Source organism: Vanacampus margaritifer, chromosome 10 (genome assembly GCF_051991255.1).
Source record: "Vanacampus margaritifer isolate UIUO_Vmar chromosome 10, RoL_Vmar_1.0, whole genome shotgun sequence".
NCBI classification, from domain to species: domain Eukaryota; kingdom Metazoa; phylum Chordata; class Actinopteri; order Syngnathiformes; family Syngnathidae; genus Vanacampus; species Vanacampus margaritifer.
In genome coordinates, this window is record NC_135441.1 from 23,288,349 (window position 1) to 23,297,044 (window position 8,696).

Below are 8,696 nucleotides of genomic sequence, written 5' to 3' on the forward strand. Positions count from 1 at the left end.
TTTCTGCAAAATAAATCCTTCGAAGGACCTGTTCACCGATCTCCAGTCTGTATTCAGAAAATCAACATTACGAACACGCGGAAAACTTAAGGATCGTTTTTCTTCAAGATGAACCTTAGCTTCAGCTAGCAAACCACTATGCAATGTCACAGCTTTTCACAGACGTACTCTATGTTTGTCATGATTACAGCTAGCTAGAATTTTGGTTTACCACTTTTCTTAACCCAGAAAGATGATTACACAAACAAAGAGAAGAGTAGAAAAAGTTTAGCTAGCTAGCAGTCTTAAATCAGATGGAGTGGCTATCGACTTCCCGGTTATACATATTTTGCCAACCCTATTGTTTTGTTCCATTTTCACGCGTTCTCGTCCTGTTTTGAGGCTGAAAGATATAATAACATTTTTAATACCTAAATTTATATACCAACTATTGTTACACATATGAACATTTTAATTTTCCATATTAACCTTTGAATTAGAAATCTTGTGTCTCAGCAGGGCACATGATGTTGACCTCGTATGCTCTAACCTTAAGCTTGAACGACGTTGTTTTGTCTAAAAAGTTCCTTCTCCGCACTTCTTTGCCAAAACACATTTGGCTCTCACAGTCTGCCTAGACACTGATTGGGCCAGAAATTCGTTGTTTTAAATACACGCACATCTCACCAATGAAAACAGAATTCGTTTTGAAATAATACACATACACATACATTATTGTCTCTATCAGTTATGTCCAGTTCGGGTTGTTTTGCGAGATATTGTTTTGGGGAAGTCAGACCCTTCAACTATGTCCCAGTTTATGCACCAAATTTGCCCCTGAACGTTTGTTTACATTAGACTTCGTCTTGCCACCTCCTTTGGAAAAGTACTGGCCGAAATAATCAGAGGGGCGGATTTTAAGAAACTATATATAGCGTCTGCAACCCGGAAGAGGGGACACATTCTGACGCTCAGAAATTCCACGTTCTTAAGTGATGTACCTGAGTGTTGAATGTTCCAAGAGATCTCTTGTTTGATTAAAAATCATTTTTGCAAAGAATGTATTTTTCTTACAACAACTCACCCTCATATTTGAACACGCAAGGAGGACAAAATACCTCTTAATCTTACAATTGGCGACCACCGACGTTTCGACAGTTTCCAGCGGGGCGTTCAGGGACGGGCAGAATTCTACGGCCACATAATAATTAAGGTAAGTGGACAAATGAATCCACGTTTTAGGAATTCTGTCTGTTTCAGGGCGCGGCGGCTGGTAAATTCGTCGTGTAAAATTATTTTGAGGCTGGAGTCTGTGTAAGAAAAATAGTGATGAATTTTGAAATCGTTTGCTTGGACGTGAAAGTCCCAGATTTCGGATTTTACCACGGTGTTTGAACTATACACGTGTCGACGTGGTAGTGTATGCGGAAATGCGCAGATGATATGCGATCTTTTTGGAGTTATAAAGATTAATAACGATCGCTTGTAAGTCAGTCTGGGAAACATTTTGTCTTTACAATTTGGTTTTTACAGACGATAGATACGTAGATAATTGATTTGAAGTCTGTGTATATGAGGTTAAGAATAACGATCGCTTGTAAGTCAGTCTGGGAAACATTTTGTCTTTACAATTTGGTTTTTACAGACGATAGATACGTAGATAATTGATTTGAAGTCTGTGTATATGAGGTTAAGAATAACGATCGCTTGTAAGTCAGTCTGGGAAACATTTTGTCTTTACAATTTGGTTTTTACAGACGATAGATACGTAGATAATTGATTTGAAGTCTGTGTATATGAGGTTAAGAATAACGATCGCTTGTAAGTCAGTCTGGGAAACATTTTGTCTTTACAATTTGGTTTTTACAGACGATAGATACGTAGATAATTGATTTGAAGTCTGTGTATATGAGGTTAAGAATAACGATCGCTTGTAAGTCAGTCTGGGAAACATTTTGTCTTTACAATTTGGTTTTTACAGACGATAGATACGTAGATAATTGATTTGAAGTCTGTGTATATGAGGTTAAGATTAAGATTAAGTTGTTGAAGTTGAGAGTAAATCAGCTGGGGAAACATTATTGTTGTAACCAAGCGGTAGATGTATGGGCATTGGTTTTACGTCCATACATATTTAAGTTGAGAGAAGTCGGCTCAAAAAGCATCTTTGTCTTGATCCCTGCCTGATGCGCGGGAGAGACAAACACTTTGTTTTTATGAGTAATAGATTCTTGGGTAATTAGATAACGAAGATCCTTGAATAAGTGTTGCCGATTAAAGCTGCGGGAGGATCGACTGCTTCATTTTCTAGGGACAAAAGACTCAACTTATGGAAGTCAGATTGACATAAAACGGACTTAATACGCCGTTTTAAGATTAATCGATAGGTCTATGAATAATTGGATATTGACATTTTTAGACAAGATATAAGAGATAAGATGTATTGACTCAACTCGTGTAAGTCGGGCTGACTAAAGCATATTTGATACGACGCTTTAGATCAAGCCAATAGGTCTATTGAATATTCGTGATTAAAATTCAAAGACAAAGAAACTGTTGAAGCTGGGGTAGCGCAGTTGACATCCGGATATTTATGTGTTAATATGTCGTACAAAGCGACATGTCTTGTCTGTCCGTTGTGTGCGTGTATGCCGTCTGGTCGGTGAAGAAACTCTAACGTCACGGTAAAATATTAAAGGGACCGCGATGAGATATGTTGTTGACTAATTTTGTTATAAGTGAGACGTCACTGTATTTAGAAATATTAATACGACTTAGCTACAATATAATATAATATAATATAATATAATAAGCTATAAAATACGGGCAATAATTAATAGAAAGAAAACACTGTTTGAGAACTACAAAAATGGTTGCAACCGGATGCCGCGTCACGAGGCGACAGGGAGTTGTGTGCGCATGCGCTGGTGTCAGCGGAGAATCGTTATGAAATATAAGGCGAGAAATAAAATAATTGCACGACTGGGTGCACGATTGCGGTGGAATAAATCTTATGGCACCGTTATAAGCTACAGTAAGTTAATTTTATTGATGGGGGACGTTGAGGCTTGCGCCGCGGGCGTTCGACGTAAAAATACGAGATAAAAGAACACGTTTACGAGTGGAATAAAAACGACACATAATCGTGTATTTTTGGATAAGATGATGATGAATAATGCTAGAATACTAGCTTTAGGTATTTTTGTGAAGTTATAACCATTTATATAACTTTAAATAATGATATAAGACTAAATGATTTAACCTGATATCACTTCCGCTAGTCGGAATTAAAGCTTCCGGATTAAACATACCGTTTAAATAATGACTTAAAATGTAATTAATATTGAACGACGGGACTTGATTATATTGTGAAAAAGGTTAGTTTATTCTAATAAGATATGGCATTTGTTCGATGGTTTTAATGACGGCAATTTAACTTTGAATGTGCGTACACGGCGACCGCCCGTTAATAATGTTATGAGTGTATGTAATTTTATATAGAGGAGAGTCCCGGACGTATCTTTAAGAAAAGTGTATTGAAAAAATGATGAATACTGAAATGTTGCTTTGCAAATAAAATAACTGTATAATACAAATTTATGTAATAAAACAAATTAAGCCGTTTAATAAGCGCTAAACGGGATAAATTAATTAGACGGTAAAATTACTAATAAAACTTCTAACGCTAAAACCCGCAATTGTCTGCGTTAAATAATTGAACGACATTATATAAATTGTTGCCGTAACTGATTTTATAAGCCCCTTACATAAATTTCTTAAGCACTAATGTTGAATACTTAAACTGGCTTCAAGAGTGCAAATACGTCATATTTAAAAATTATGTTTGCTATAAAACGAACGAATATTAATACACAAATAACATAGAGAGGTATAGTTTTAAGATATTATAAAATTTAGATGCATGTCTTATGCTTGTAGAGCATGGGTGGCTTTGACTGATTGTAGTTGCTATGACTCATTCCCTTTCTCGGGTTAAAAAATGCCAACAGCCATCAATCTTTGTAATGAGGTCAAATAAAATGTTTTTATAAAAGGTAATGTTAATTGTGTGATTGTTTTAGATTAAATAGTTTAGTCTCTACTCTTATTTTAATAATAATAATAATAATAACTAAAAACAAATAACTTGGATGGCAATTAATGTGGAATAATTCTTATATAGATGATTGTTTTTTCCCTTATGATTTTGTTTGTGCGCGAGAACATTGTTTGTTAAATTTTAAATATCTTTTCAGAATCAGGAGACACACCCATTAAGGACAATTGGGGTCGCACCAAAGTGCCATGTTCCGGTCCTGGGGATGAAGTAATGTGTTAATTATAATTTAAAAGGAGTTTTTTATTTATTTTTTTCTCCGACGTTTATAAATAGAAAGTAATTTTAATCTCTCCTGAATATATTTAACCTTTGAATTCGACATTTGAAGTCTCATTACAAACAGACTGGGGAAGCTATCTGGAAGAAACACATTTTTGACATAATTTGAGGTGTTATGTAATTAAAATCATTCCTGCTTTGACGTTTGACCAAAGGCTGACTTTACGGACTGCGGCCTCCATTGAGAAAACATTAATTGAAAACTACACACTTATTAATTAACTATATTTGTAAATTGTTAGAGTATATCTGTCCTATTTTATCCTAAGTATTATTTATGAAGGTATGCAAAACATATTAAATTAAATATTGTAAACCATAACAAATATTGACATATAATTAGCAATTATTTAAAATTGTAAACTTTCATTGTTTTAATTATTATTTTTTATTATTTTATTTTTATTTAATTTTTTTAATAAAAGAAGTTTTTGGTTTTAATATTTACTGACATGTTATAACCTAAATACTGTTGGGGCGGATTTTAGTGTTTTCAGTCGAGTGAGGATTATTGGTCAAGGGTCATTATTTCGGAACAAAGTCAACTGGCGGGACACAGACCTCTTTAAAACCCCCACCCACAGAGAAACTGCAACTGCCACCTGTCACCACCACCAGCAGGGCGGTGGAAAAAGATGCCGCCATACCTGACTACACCTGCAGCCTGCTAACGCCAGATGGAAGGGCGGAGATTCCTGCCGACTATTGCCACAAAGACTGTGCCATCATATACAAATGTGAAAAAAGAAAAACTGCTCCACTGCCAAATGAACTGTTCTATGAAACTGCTCCAAATATTCTGCACAAGCGTCTTCAAAGCGTTCCTGCGTCCAGAACTGTCCTACGAAAGAACTATGCCATACGAAGGCCACACCCAACAAACAATGCTCTCTTTGAATTGCTGATACCGGGCCATATGATTTGACGCTGACTGTTTGCACTGAAATCTATATTTTGACATGGGTAGGGTTATAACATTTACAGTAAAACATTTGGTAAATTTAACTAATTGATTGACAACATTTTATATATACAAATTTTTTATATTTTAAAAACTTTTTGATGTCTATTTTTGATTTGATCTGATTTGTTTATTTTGCTATTTTAAAACAGTCAGTTTTTTGGACAAACATCAAACAGGGGGACTAGTAAGCTTAATGGTAATATTAAAACTAAGGGCAACTTTATGTATTGATAATATTTGATTTTTTGTTAAATTTATTGGTTAAGCTACAATATTTTAAAGTACAAAAGATAATATTGGTAAATTTAAAGTTTCAGAAATTGAAAACAGCTAATATGAATATAGATAAGATATAATTTATTTGAACCTTAATTATTATATTTTATTTTTTAAAACTTGGTCTTTTGATATTTTCCCAAATTCTCTTTTCAAATTTAAACACTGGCTTGGGATGCATTGTTGAATTTACTGGTTAAATATAAACTTTTTCCCCTCTTTTTAAAATAAATACACAAGCTAAATTTAGGTACTGCAAAACTTTATATATTAGTCTGAAAAATTCTCTAAAGCGATCTTTTTCAGAAGGGGGAATTATTAGTTGGTCTGGGTATGTCATTGCGAAATAAAAAATAAATATAAAATTAAAAGTTAGTCTTAATATGATAATTAGAGATAGTCCGTGAGAACGAATTTTATAGGAGGACCTTGGGGAATTTTTTGGACCATGGAGAAGGAGTAAGTTTCGGCAGAGACGACAAATTAAGGTGAATATGTTCCATTTCTATTTTTATTAATCCCTGGGGCCCTGGGGGAAGTTGTTATTTTTTGATTTTATTATTGAGGCGAAAGTTGCATTTGTTTAATGGCCGGAAGCACATTTGACATGCTATATCTATAACAATAAGTATTATAATAACATATTTTAATAATCACATTCTGTAAACAAAATTGGCCTTGTCAGATTTGAACTGGCTAAAAAAGATCTTTATTTTCCTTGCAATCAATGTGCTTAGGTCATTAAAAAACCAGCCAAAGGCTGGATCATAATTGAATGTCACAACATACAGAATTTTTTCCACAGGACGGGCCTGCAGAACTTTACTAAAAATTTACTAACCCCTAACTAATAACACTACCAAAATGCTCTCTCTCAGAAGAAGGGATGTGAATAAAATGTTTATTAGTGACTAATAAAAATGTCCTGCACTCAGACCTGAGGTGATGGAGGGGTCAATCAGTCCAATGACGCCGACACCTGGTTCGTTCAACATCCGGCCTTCAGACCTGCCGGGTCCACTTCCTACTCAACCATTACCTTCAGAGAGACCACTGCTCGAGCCACCTGACCAACTGCTCGAGCCACCAGGGGGAGTCAACAGAGAAACCAGTCGACTGCTGCTTCCAGTGTCAGCTAACGAGCTGAGCATTACCCAATGGAAATAGGAGTAATGTGTCCCTTTTCCCCGGCGTTGCAAAAAAAAAAAAAAAAAAAATGAGCCACACTTTCAGGAAACAAACCCCAATTCGATGAATTCCTACATCTCTGGCAGTAGATGTGGGCTAAAGGATTCATCCATCCATTCCCCTGACCGCTTGTCCTCACAATGATTGTGGGGGTGCTGAAGCCGATCCCAACTGGCTTCGGGCAGGAGACAAGGTGCAACCTGGACAGGTTGCCAGCCAAACGCAGAGCTGAAGGACTCTGTTTGAAAAAAACAACAACAAAACGCAAGCAACGAAACCTCCCTAGCCCAAACGACGACAAGTCTTCAATCGCGTCCCGAATTGCACATACACAATGACACTCCTTTTAATCCTTAACTGCCATGCCAATTTCCTGAAATCCCCTGCTACAATTTTTTGACATAATCATAACCCACTGTCTTTATATGTGATATGCTTATTTTGCTGAAAAACCGAAAAAACACAAAAAACTGAAAAAACAAAATATCTTCTGATGAATCACACTGTTTGACATATGACGGGCGTCCTCTCTTGTTAAAAGGGTGTTTTTCTTCTTCCTGTGTTGCACCTGCTATTATGATGATGAAGATCCCGTGGGAATCCTTTGGTAAAAATGTTTAAATATTTAGTTGTTGGGCTTAGTTAGTGTTTACGTAAGCCCAAAGGGCGGACTGAAAGATATAATAACATTTTTAATACCTAAATTTATATACCAACTATTGTTACACATATGAACATTTTAATTTTCCATATTAACCTTTGAATTAGAAATCTTGTGTCTCAGCAGGGCACATGATGTTGACCTCGTATGCTCTAACCTTAAGCTTGAACGACGTTGTTTTGTCTAAAAAGTTCCTTCTCCGCACTTCTTTGCCAAAACACATTTGGCTCTCACAGTCTGCCTAGACACTGATTGGGCCAGAAATTCGTTGTTTTAAATACACGCACATCTCACCAATGAAAACAGAATTCGTTTTGAAATAATACACATACACATACATTATTGTCTCTATCAGTTATGTCCAGTTCGGGTTGTTTTGCGAGATATTGTTTTGGGGAAGTCAGACCCTTCAACTATGTCCCAGTTTATGCACCAAATTTGCCCCTGAACGTTTGTTTACATTAGACTTCGTCTTGCCACCTCCTTTGGAAAAGTACTGGCCGAAATAATCAGAGGGGCGGATTTTAAGAAACTATATATAGCGTCTGCAACCCGGAAGAGGGGACACATTCTGACGCTCAGAAATTCCACGTTCTTAAGTGATGTACCTGAGTGTTGAATGTTCCAAGAGATCTCTTGTTTGATTAAAAATCATTTTTGCAAAGAATGTATTTTTCTTACAACAACTCACCCTCATATTTGAACACGCAAGGAGGACAAAATACCTCTTAATCTTACAAGGCCAAAACAGCTACGTTTCCATAATAGTTTCTCATAAAATAAAAGGAATATTTCTACTATTTTGTCTTGTATCTTTTACAATTGAAGATCGTTTCGCTTCTGAGGCATAATTCTCGTAATGTCCTGTCTCGCGAGATCTCGTAATTCTCGTAGGAGGTGCTCATGTAATGTCAATTTGTTTTGCGACCGCTAGCTAGCTGCTGCAAGCTAGCTGCTGCAAGCTAGCTGCTGCAAGCTAGCTGCTGCAAGCTAGCTGCTGCAAGCTAGCTGCTGCAAGCTAGCTGCTGCAAGCTAGCTGCTGCAAGCTAGCTGCTGCAAGCTAGCTGCTGCAAGCTAGCTGCTGCAAGCTAGCTGCTGCAAGCTAGCTGCTGCAAGCTAGCTGCTGCAAGCTAGCTGCTGCAAGCTAGCTGCTGCAAGCTAGCTGCTGCAAGCTAGCTGCTGCAAGCTAGCTGCTGCAAGCTAGCGGGGGATTGTGCTGCTTCCGTCGT

At 36.6% G+C, this 8,696-nt stretch overlaps 1 long non-coding RNA gene across 1 annotated transcript; it reads left to right on the plus strand.

Moving 5' to 3' along the window:
- The first annotated feature begins 388 nt into the window (after nt 1-388).
- Nucleotides 389-8,134, plus strand: LOC144059709 (uncharacterized). Its single transcript, XR_013295717.1, has 2 exons — nt 389-1,192; nt 4,236-8,134. It is a non-coding gene; the product is annotated as an uncharacterized LOC144059709 (long non-coding RNA).
- Nucleotides 8,135-8,696: the final 562 nt, after the last annotated feature.